Source organism: Vicia villosa, unplaced genomic scaffold, assembly GCF_029867415.1.
Source record: "Vicia villosa cultivar HV-30 ecotype Madison, WI unplaced genomic scaffold, Vvil1.0 ctg.000429F_1_1, whole genome shotgun sequence".
NCBI lineage: Eukaryota > Viridiplantae > Streptophyta > Magnoliopsida > Fabales > Fabaceae > Vicia > Vicia villosa.
In genome coordinates this window covers 929,739-941,628 of record NW_026705205.1, presented here as the reverse complement: position 1 = coordinate 941,628, position 11,890 = coordinate 929,739, and the positions used below count along the sequence as shown (strand labels likewise).

At 31.9% G+C, this 11,890-nt stretch overlaps 1 long non-coding RNA gene across 1 annotated transcript; it reads right to left on the bottom strand.

Moving 5' to 3' along the window:
• Positions 1–8,411: 8,411 nt before the first annotated feature.
• LOC131628204 (uncharacterized) lies at positions 8,412–9,097 on the bottom strand. Its single transcript, XR_009291693.1, has 2 exons — positions 8,928–9,097; positions 8,412–8,641 (listed from the first exon to the last, which is right to left on the bottom strand). It is a non-coding gene; the product is annotated as an uncharacterized LOC131628204 (long non-coding RNA).
• Positions 9,098–11,890: the final 2,793 nt, after the last annotated feature.

The window sequence follows — 11,890 nt, the reverse complement described above, 5'->3', positions numbered from 1 at the left end:
CAAAATAATTTGGTTAAATGCTTTAGAAATAGAATTTAATTGCCATCTTTTTTGTGGAATCAGTAGACTCATATATCATAATTTGTATAAAAAATAAAAGTCTAATTCTATGTTTTGGTTAGGTTTTCATTAGTTTTTTAATACTCAATTGATGTATATTTCTAAGTGGATAATCATGTGAATTTGACCTATAATTTGATTTGCATTTATGCAATAGCCTTAGTTTCTTTTTGTATATACCATTAGAAGTGTTTAAAAGTACCAAGACCTGGAGGGGAGTTTTAAATCATTTTTCTTCTATTTATACTTGAATTTTCTTTCTCATGTGTATATAAAAGACTTGTTTGGTCCCTCCTTGTAAATAATGTCATTTGAATGACTTAGGGATAGAATTACATCATAATATTTTGCATACTTCCCTTAGATATATGTAGAGTTATCTTGTACATAAAAAACTCTTTTTAATTCCAATTTTAATTCAATTTTGGTTTAGGTTTAGAAACTTTGGTTCATGTACATTTGAATGGTAATTAGTAGCTAGTATTGGTTGATATTTTACTTCTTGTTTAGCTATACTTTTGGGATTCATTGTGTGTAGTCTCTCTTAGGAGTAGACTTGGTTAGGGACTTCATTAAGTCACCTACCATGGGCTTCATTTGCTTTTAGCTCTTTGCTTATCTCTTACCATATGTTTTCCATGTTCCCTTAGGGTGGTGACTTCAATATTCATTAAGATTAGTCACATAGAACAACTTAGGTTGTAGTCTATGCATGTTAATATAGGTAGAGATTCCTTTATCCTTGACCTTAGGGCCATTAGTATGTTAATACTAGGATAGTTAGAGATGTAGGTTCCCTTTGTGCATAAAAGACAAAAATTAATAAAACACAATAAAATACTTAATAAAGGTTGAAAACAATAAAAAAGAAAATGGAAGCTCTCATCTCCATTGCTTTAGGGAATCACTTAAATGAAAGTTCCAAATAATAAAAAACACCAACCAAGAGTCGCTCGAGTCTCGCTTGCTTAAGGGAGTCACTCGAAACGCTCGACATACTTCTCTTTTTTGCTTCTAAGAGCGGGTTACTTCCACTTCAATCCCAGCGTAAGTCTCCAAAGGTGGAGCGGCGGAGTGTGATGTAACTGTTCACTAAAAAATACCAACAAATTCTAAAAAACATAGAAAATCTTGAGCAGAACTACGGCGCTCTGATTCTTTTTAAGAGGATACGTAGGCATAGAGGCAACTCTAGCGAGCACAATAATTATTAAAAAACTTTAGGTTTAATCATGCATTGCATTAGTAATAGATACACCCTTTAGATAGAAACAAACATAGGTGGATACCATCGAGTACGATGGGCGTGAGGGGTGCTAGCACCTTCCCCTTGCGTAACCGACTCCCGTACCCTGTTCTCTGGTCAAAAGACCTTGTTCTTATTCTTAGTTAATTTTGCTGGCGTTCCTTTCCTTATAGGATAGATATGTTAGTGGCGACTCTGATCCATTTTTCGCGGTAGCGACAGGTAGTTAAACCGAACTGGGTTAACAATTCACTATGTTATTTATCTTCTGCATTGTATTGTATGTTCAGTCTTGGATGTTGTAACATCGCTTATAACATCGGGTTCAGGTTTGATAGTTGTTCCTTTTACAGAACCAATAAAGATTACAATCTGGTTATGTTGACTGAACATACATGATCCCAGTACTCGTGGACTCTTTCTGGTTGTGTTGAAGGTCGAAGATTGTTTGAACAAGGAGTGTTCATATTGTATGGTCCCTTGAAGTGGAGGATATACCTATATGTCGAGGATTATACCAACCTGACCAGAGCTGTTGATGCTAGAACAAGAAGAGCTAAATCCAAAGGCTTCATGCGAGAGTGAAGAATTTGAATTGAACTGTTCAACCTGTATTTGTGTACAAGAGAAGAAATGTATCAAAACCTTCATGTGGGAGTGAAGATATTGAAAAGGTAACCTCTGTATCTATGTGAGTTTATCAGGTCAAGAAGTTGGTTAGGTCTAGTCTGTTGCTTGGTGGAGAAGCAAGAATTGTCTAGGGTTGAGTTGCAGTCAATCCTTGGATTTCATACTTACAATTGATATTTGGAGTAAGCATTGTGTGAATTCTGTTGAAGTATGGCTATTTTCCGCTGCATAGCCTCTGGTGCAACCCCTATTGTATAAGAAAGATTCTAGGGTTATTTGTATTCAATAGAATGTATGGCAGAACCTTACAGCTATAATTAAAGTGTCAAAGATACTTGAGTAATCTCTCAATTCCACACATAATGGCATGGTTTATTAAAGCTGATGAATGTCAACTGATCAATGATATTCATATGCGTCTGCAAGTATGAACCTTGAAGAATTTCAAGGCTGGAGTGTTCCTAGAAGGAGGAACAAATGTCCTATCGGATGTCAGGACATTAAGTACTGGTATGCAGCTACCAGCTGAAGAACAGATGCTCTGGTGCTAAACTAATGTAGTGTGAGAACATTGGTTTAGAACCTACTCCTGGTCTGGAAGAGGAGATATCTGACTATAAGTTGATCACGACATGTTCTTCTACTCCTATCCTTGTTTATGGGGGTTAGAAGTAAAAGCTCAGTTCCAAAGAAAACTCATGAAGGTATTCCTTTCTGATCCTTTATGTTTAACTCAAGATGAGCTTACATCTGGTATTTTCCTCTGATCAATGGAACCAGATATGTGAATTTTCATTCATAACCATAGAGCAGTTGTTGGAGCTGAATATTGTGTATCAACCACAATGAAATATGGTTAAGAATGTTTACTGCCCTAGTTGTGATCCAGAAAGGGTAGTGTTGTTTGGAATCAAGGAAGTTAGATGGCTGAGAAGAATCTGACTAATTCAGTGTTATGCTATAACTAAGTCTGTTCCAGAAACCTAAATGAGGGAATCTCCTCTATAGGTACAGACTATGGCATCCATCATCTCAAAATCAGAATGAAATTCTGAAGAAAAGCATATTGAGATGCTGGCTATTGTATTCCTTGATATGTCTGGATGTTGCTGATAATTGCACTATTTTTCCACCCCAAGTGCTATGAATTAGATGTTAAAGATGTTAACCACGAACCATGAAGGATAATGTCAAGTCAGATGTTACAACATCATCTCAAGATCTTCAGTTTCTTTGTATTGTGTTTGCCAAGAGAAAAATATATAAATGTGAAGAGGTAATCAATCAGAATGACCTAGTGTGAGTAGGAAATTCTAACTGACTAACTGGTAAGTACTTTGACGGGAGACTTAGTACTTATTGGGTGTAGAACCTGGATGCAAGACTGTGAATAAGAAATCAGTCAAGATGAACTAGTGTGAGTAGTTAATCTTACTGAGTAACTAATAAAGTACTTTGACGGGAGACCTAGTACCTATTAGATGAGAAGTCCTTCTAGTTAAGTATTCAAGGACTAGTGTGAACTAAAGGTCTCTGTTTACTATTATCTTCACAAGTTAAGAAAGTGTGGCAATAGTATCTGGTGAAGCATATTGACTCTGTTAAATATCTTAATGGGAGCTGGATGTTTTGCAATGTTTGTATGAAAAGCTCAGACTTATCAATTGAAGATTGATTTATGGTTATACAATCATAGTTTCGTCTACTTCAAGTTGTAGAGTGTGGCAATCTGAATCTTGTGTAGCAAGAAAACGGAGGTTTCTAAACTTGGAAACTGTGGAAAATTCCAAATGAAGGGAGCTTCAAGGACGAACATCAAAGATGTCCTAAATTTGTATATCTCAAGGGGAGTAAGAAAGTACGAAGATCAGCAAAGACAATGTTATTCTGCTTCTAATCAAATGGAAAGTCCATCAAAGACTAATCTTTAATCCAGGAGAATAATGTCACACAAGATGTCAGAACATAACCCAAGATGTGTTTATTCTTAAAAGAATAGCAAGGATTATTCTTTGTATTATCATCTAAAGACATGTATTGATTGTGTGTATCACTTGTTCTGACTTAGTGCATGTTCCCACCTACGCACAAGTTCACCTGATGCAATTACTCTTCAAATAATATCTCTTAATCAAGACTTTTGTAAAATTCCAGGTATGTTGTTTAAATTGCTCAGGTTTCTAGAGTCTTTTCCGTTTCATGCTTTTGAGTCTTGTTTGAGTCTCTCATGTTATTCTTTCGGATATGAGGAAAGTCTAGAGTCTAGGTTATGGTTGTCAAATTGTGACAAGCATAGAGTATAAGGGTAGTGTTCAGAAATTGTTAAGTCTGAGGTCATTCTTTATAGTTGTTTTATAAAGAGTAGAGTCTTGTTTCGTGTCGTGAACACAAATTGTTCCTTGTGTTCCAAGTCATTCTATAGAGACGAGTTATCTCTATGGATAGTCTGAGTTTTTTTGAGTTTGGATGTCGGACGAACTTATGTCTTGGGTGATGTCAGAATCACAATATGCTATTATCCTGGAAGAATGTCTAGGAATGTGCATGCAAAGTTTGAAAAAGCGACATTATTGTCTAAAGTGGCAGTTTAGGCATAATGTGGATTAGAATGGGCAGGTTCTGATCTTGATGTTAGCAATATGTTCTCGCAATACATAATTACTCTCATGATGAAGACTTTACTAAGTGAGTATGACTATGAAGACAAAAGTTTTATGATCTGATCAATACAACTGAATACAAGGAGGATCCATCTAGTTCAAAGAGTGTTAATCATTGTGTGACAGTGAGAAGCACCATATCAAGAGGGATCTCAAAAAAAATTTGGCTGACCATAATCTAATACAAACATGGTAAGGTTATGCTCAACAAAGTACAAGAAGTGGCAGTTCTTTATGTTAAGATTGTGGCAACCTCTAAGTGTGTGCATCTAGTGTCAAAAGGTCATCAGTTGATCATGTCTGGTGGAGATAAGTTGGTAGACAAGGGTTTATTGAAAGAGATATGAACTTGGTGGAATATACTGGTAGTACTAATGTCAGAAACGATGTTATAACATCTGATTTTTGGTGTGAGTATCTAATGTAAAGGAGCAACATTGCCATAGTGAGTGTGTTCAGCAGGATAGTTGAACAGAGAGTGAGCTCTTGAAGATATAAAGATGTGTCTTATGTTTTCCATTCATCATTACAAGTTTTTCCTTAAATAAGCTTAGTCTATCTCAGATAGGGGGAGTGACTTCTTATGTCAAGAAAAGTGTCTTGGTCAAAAATACTCTAACATCATGAAGAAAATGTAACATTATTGTTAGTTATCTGTGAATGGTTGAATCTAACCATGTGCAACTGAAATCCAAAATTCTTTCTCTGAACTTATGAAGTGACTGTGTGTCAACAAGTGTTGGAAGGTTCTTCACGGTTGCGTTAAACAGTCTCAAGGTGCTCAGAACAATAGAGTTTTATATCTATGACTAGTAAATCAGTAGAGTAAGTAGGAGGTCTATTACTTGGTCCATAGGATGCTTTGTCTTAATCTGCTGAAGAATCTTGAGCTTTGAGCTTAAGAGGTGAAAAAGTGACAATGTCTGACAGGATGTCATGACATGTTTAAAGACATTGAATCTACTAAGTCAAACAAGGAAATCTGTCTTGAAGTTTATCTCACACATCAGTGGTCAGTGTAAAGTACAATTAATGACTATGCATGCGCTGGTTTTAAAGATAACTCATATCAGAAAAACAGTCAAAAACTACTTTGGAAAGATTAATTACTTTTGGAAATGTTTCCTATTCAAACGTTTGATCGTTGAACAAGACCAAGAAAATAGTTATTTCCTATAATCTCAAATGTCTATATAATGACGTCTCCACATATTACAGAAATCAAACTCTCTCAAAATGTCCTTCGTGTGTGTCATCATAAGTCGCTTCTGGGTTTGGTATTGTGATGGGTTGCTTTGCCAAAACCTGTCCAGAAAAAGAAAAACACGGGCTGGGGATTTTGTTTGTCTCTACCATGAGTTTTTCTGCAAAAACAACAAAGATGTTCCATCATACACAGCCCTCAGTGTAGGAACTATTTTCGTTGTGATTTGTGGTCTGAGTTATGAACACAATTATGATTTGTGTTCTGAGTTACTAGAACTGGTGGACAGTTTTCACTCAAGTTCTCTCTTAGGCTCTAAGATAGGATTTGGTTTCTAGTTAAATACTAAGAAAGGGTTCTCTTATGCCACCATTGGTCCTCCAAGACAAAGGCTTTCTCCCATCGCCTTCCTCATGTACATCAGTGTTGCATGAAGGTGTTCCACTGCATATTATGGCATCGGTCCAATCTTTGTCATATTATGGCTAAAAAGGGGGAGAGGAGTATCATTGATTTTTCTACTGTCAAAAGAAACAAAGGATTTTGTAAAGACAGTGCAGACTGAAGATGTTATGATGTGGTTCAAGACCTGAAGAACATAAGATGTTAAAGCCCAATTCTAAGAATGTAAAAGTCGGTTCTTCTTTGTTTGTTGTCTTGAGAGTTGAAGCATTTATGTTTTGCTGCATTTTAATGTTTGTATAGTTTTAGCCAAAATATGCCAAAGGGAGAGATTGTTGATGTTTTTATTGGCTGATTGGCATCTATGTTTGGCTAAAATATAATAGCAACAAAATATAATACAATGTATAAGTCTTTCAAATATAAAAGAACAAAACAGGTACGAGCAATATGTTATATGGAATGTCATGACATCGACGCATAACATCGCGCTTGCAGAACTAGAATGAAGATTCAGTTTGATTCTCAACAGATACAGAATATTCTATGAATATTATGTAATCCAATGTGGCGCAGATTTAAAGTTCAAAAGAATCAAGTCAGAATATTGAAGAATTAAATCAGAATATTGAAGATTCAGTAGTTTCTAATGTAGGAGGTAAATTAGGAAACTTGTGATTGAAGACCTTTCTTTTAGCAGAAGATATCTGAAGATTTGTAACAGCAGGAGTGTTGCGATTTGTAAGCCCGAGTCCAATTAGGAATAGGTTATAAATAGAAACCTTTGTAACCTAATTTAAGAGACGAATGTAAGCAAACCTTGTACTTGAAAAGATGTAGTCATTAGGGTTTGTATAGGTAGACCACCCAGGTTGTGGGATGGCTGCCATGTCCTTCTCGAAACCTGTAGGTAAGAGAAGTTATTGTTCTCACTTGAAACCTGTAGGTAAGAGTTGAGTATTGTGTTCTTGATTGAAGCTGTGAAGCAAGATCAAGTTAGTGTTTAGTGTTAATTGTTTAAATAGTTGTTACAGGGTTTTAACAGTTAGGTATCACTATGGAGTGAGTCGAGGTTCTCTTGTCTTAGATGGAGTTCATATATAAAAATAGATTTTTTTTTCCGTATACCATTTTTGAATCAAAATTTTTTGGATCACAAATACCATTTTTCATATATAAAAATATTTAGATCATTAATAGATTTTTCCCATATATGAATATTATTCATGTTTAGGTATCGTTCACAAAAATATCTGAATCAATTGTAAATTTTCGTATATAAAAATATTTAAATTAATAATAGATTTTTTCGGTATACAAATATTATTTATGTTTAGGCATCATTTAGAAATATATCTGGATCAATAGTAAATTTTTGTATATAAAAATATTTAAATCAATAATAGATATTTTTCCCGTATACCATTTTTTAATCAAAATTTTTTGGATCAAAAATACCATTTTTTTATATAAAAATATTTAGATCATTAATAGATTTTTCCCATATACAAATATATTTATGTTTAGATACCGTTTACAAAAATATCTGAATCAATTGTAAATTTTTGTATATAAAAATATTTAGTCAATAATAGTTTTTTCCCGTATACATTTTTTGAATAAATTTTTTTTGGATCATTAATACCATTTTTCGTATATAAAAATATTTAGATCAATGATAGATTTTTTCCCGTATACAAATATTATTTTTGTTTAGGTATCATTTACAAAAATATCTAAATCAATAGAATTTGATATTAATAGAATTTGACTATAAATAATAGTAGTATGTTACAATTGAATAAGTAATACACTTTACCCGTATATATATATATATATATATATATATATATATATATATATATATATATATATATATATATATATATATATATATATATATATATATATATATATATATTATATATATTGATGTTAAGCATAATTTGTTTTTCATATTGAATTAGCTATATTGATGTATTGTTATTAGTATAGATTTTCAAAAAAAATAATCATTTTAATTGTTATTATTGAATTATAGTTCTATGTTTTTATTTTTTTACTTTTATATAAACAAAAAAAGAAAAGTGAAAAAAGAGGGGGTAAGAAGGATTTGAATTCAAAAAAGTGAAAAGTAAAAAGTGAGTTGGAAAAAACGAAAAAAAATACATTTTTGCCCCCAAATTATTAAGACTAAGCTAACAAAAAGGTATTTTTGTGATTTCCAAAACTATAAATTTTATTATATTATAGATTATAAAGTCTAAACGTCCAACATTATTGACATACAAATAAACTTATACCTTACATATAATGTATTTATTTTTAAACTTAATTATTGCGCTTAATAGTAATGACAAGATCTCTTAACACACTTTGATAAATAATATAACTTCATTGGACAATCCCCCTCAGTTTTGCAGGGAACAATAACATCATCTGCATTAGAAAATAAGAAAAAAATAAAAGTTACTAAAAGTTGATAAAATATTGTGTACTCCCTCCGTTCTAAATTATAAAAGAAAATCACTTTTTAGATTCATTGAATAATTAATGTATTTGGTCTATATAGACTAGATTCATTGAATAATTAATGTATTTGGTCTATATAGACTAGATACATTAATTATTTAATAAATCTAAAAAGTGAATTTCTCTTATAACTTGGGACAGAGGGAGTATAAAATAAGTTAGAAATTTTGAAAATGGTGTAAAAATGGCATACCTCCGAGGATTTCAAAAATAAATAGTGAAATAAAGATAATCAAAGCATAAACAAATATGAAAATTTTAGCCATATTTTTTTCTCTTGTATGTAATAAACATAATTATTTGATCAATTTATAGGTAAAAATTTTATGTTTTGTTAGCATAAATTAAGTAGTTTTTTTAACACTTAGGAGTTGCAAGAAGCAATTTATGAAATTGGAATAATGTAAAATGCCTCAATTAATATGTAGCATGTATCCTTTTAGCTCTCTCAATTGATAATCATCGATGTTTATTAATTTTTTATATAAAATTTCATATTGTATTTTTATTTTATCCTTTCGTAATAGAAAGGAAAGACATGCCAAAAGAGAAACACGGTTATTGAATGATAAAAAAAAACCAACATTTATATCAAAGGTGAAAATTGTAAATGGAACTTCAATTTTATCATGATGTGCTAATTTAAGTGGTAAGAACTTGACTTTGTAAAATTTTGACGACAATGTTGTAAATGAATCATTAGAGGTCATTATTATTAATTGTCGTTCATCAATTAAAAATAATTAAAAAATTGTAATTTATCTCGAATGACGTGTATCAATGAAGTTTTGTCACATAAATTAAAATTTAAAATCATATATTAACTAAAAATCTTAAAGAATTAAGTAAATAATTAATATATGACTTGATCTTTGAGTAGTAAGATGTTGGTATGTCAAGTATTCCCATATTAAATGAAAAAGAAGATGTTGAATATTTTTTAAATGAGCAAAGATATAGATCCAATGCCTTAAGGTGTTGGGTTAATATTTTTATGTAACAAAATTTCATTGATATAAGTTATTTGGAATAAATTACTCCCAATTTTATAAAGGGTAGCTTAGACTTCACCTTAAAAAATTGTATAAGTCAGAAATTTGTTGTGTATTCTTGCGTTAGAAAAGAAATGTAATTAATAAGTTATAGGATTTAGTTTTTTTTTTGTATCCACATAAAATCTCAGCATTGCTTTTATTGATAAGCGTTAACTTAAGTTATTGTTAGACAAAGTTTATTTTTTCATGATTTAAAGCTTGAGATAGATTCACCTAAAATATATAATTAAAAAATAACACAAGAGTAGTGAGCAAGTAAATATTCATAATGTTTTTTAATGTTAAATTTTTGTGTTCAATTAAAATATTATAAATACTACAATTCTCATAATCATAGATCATTTATGTATTTTGATCAATAAGAACCTTATCTTATGCCAAAATATAATAAAAACATATGTAAACCAACTTAAATTTGCATAAAATTCATAATCTCTCTAATACAAATTCAAAAATACATATATGGAAAAAAATGATAGCCTATATCTATTCAAATTATATAATCTTCATGTTACATAAAAGTATAATTCATTCATTTTTGAAATTAAAGTTTATGTGTTTTTGTCCAGACTCTTTGCTTGAGACTATGATATTTAATGTATGTTTCTCCCCATTTTTTATGATGACAACGCATCTCTCAGGGAGGTGGTAAAAGAAATAAAGTAATATATTTTTGGAGTGATAATACTCCCCTTGAGTTAGATAGATTGTATACCCCCCCAGAGAGTATACTTCTCCCCCTTTGTCCAAATCAAAAAGGCTGGTAAAAGATGCAAATATATGCACTATCATCTATCAATCTATAGCACACAATATCACAGCAAATCAATATAGTAATACATGGCATAGAGCATTTTATCAAACATCACAACAAGAATATATCATGTGACATACTCTTAAAATAATATCATAAGTGTTGAACTATGCAAGAGCAAGTAGTGATGAGATACATTTATGCATGGCAAAATTTTGAATTCTTTCATAAGGAAGCATGCATTTTGACATAGAAGGAATTACTCTTGATGAGAAACAAAGGATGTTTAAAGTTTTTAGGCATGGAATAAGGTTTTTGTCATATGCAAGAAATTAGAAAAGATTTGTAACAAAGATGTCATGGCATAATGAAGATATCCTTCTTAGTATAAGGCAAAAACGAGATTCCCTAAAACATACTTTAGTATCGAAGGTGGAGAAAAACACAAGAAAGGGGGGATTGAATTGTGTTCTTTATCATTTAAAATATTCACTTTCTTTTTCTTTAACGTCTTTTATTTATTTTGTCTAATCATCTATTAGATTATGCTTTGATGTTGCGGAAGCATGGAGTGTAGAACTACATAACCCATAAGATGTTCATTTTAACTTCTAAAGAATATCAGAACTTCTGACTTGCTCAATACAGTTCGGAGAAGCTTTTGCTTGAATGTTCTAAGTTAAAATGACATGAGCAGAAAGTAAAAGACACAATCATTTTTATCCTGGTTCACCTTCTAACTAAGGCTATCTCCAGTCCACCTTCTTCAGGTGATTTTCCTCTCAACATAGGTCTTAATCCACTATAACCAAACTTGATTACAACTGCGCGAACCTCCGTCGTGACTAACCATCCTGCATAGCCAACTATTGTGACTAACCATTTGGATAATGACCGGTTCAGTGATCTCTGCGAGATATTACGTCCATTGACTCAGGCACCATGCACAGTCTACCCACTGTGACTAACCCTGCACAACCAACCTGTTGTGACTAACCCTGCACATCAAACCATTGTGACTAACTTCTGATAATGAGGTAAACTCTAAATAATAGAAAATGAAATTATTCAAACAAAACAATTTTCAAATGTAAAATTGTGTGAGAAAATTATTGTAGGTTCAAAATTATTGATGATGGTGAATATGTGCATGATATTTTTTTATACTGTGCGTAGGATTGGTCTATGAATGAAAGTTGGCCTCTTTTTATCAATGGAAAAAACAAGGTTAGTGTGGAATGTGTATGTACGTGAAAGTGGTAGTCAAAATAGGGTTTTATTGTCGGTTGGTTACTCTACGGGAAAGAGAGTTAGAGAATAGGGTTAGAAAATTGGCCTCCCTCATGG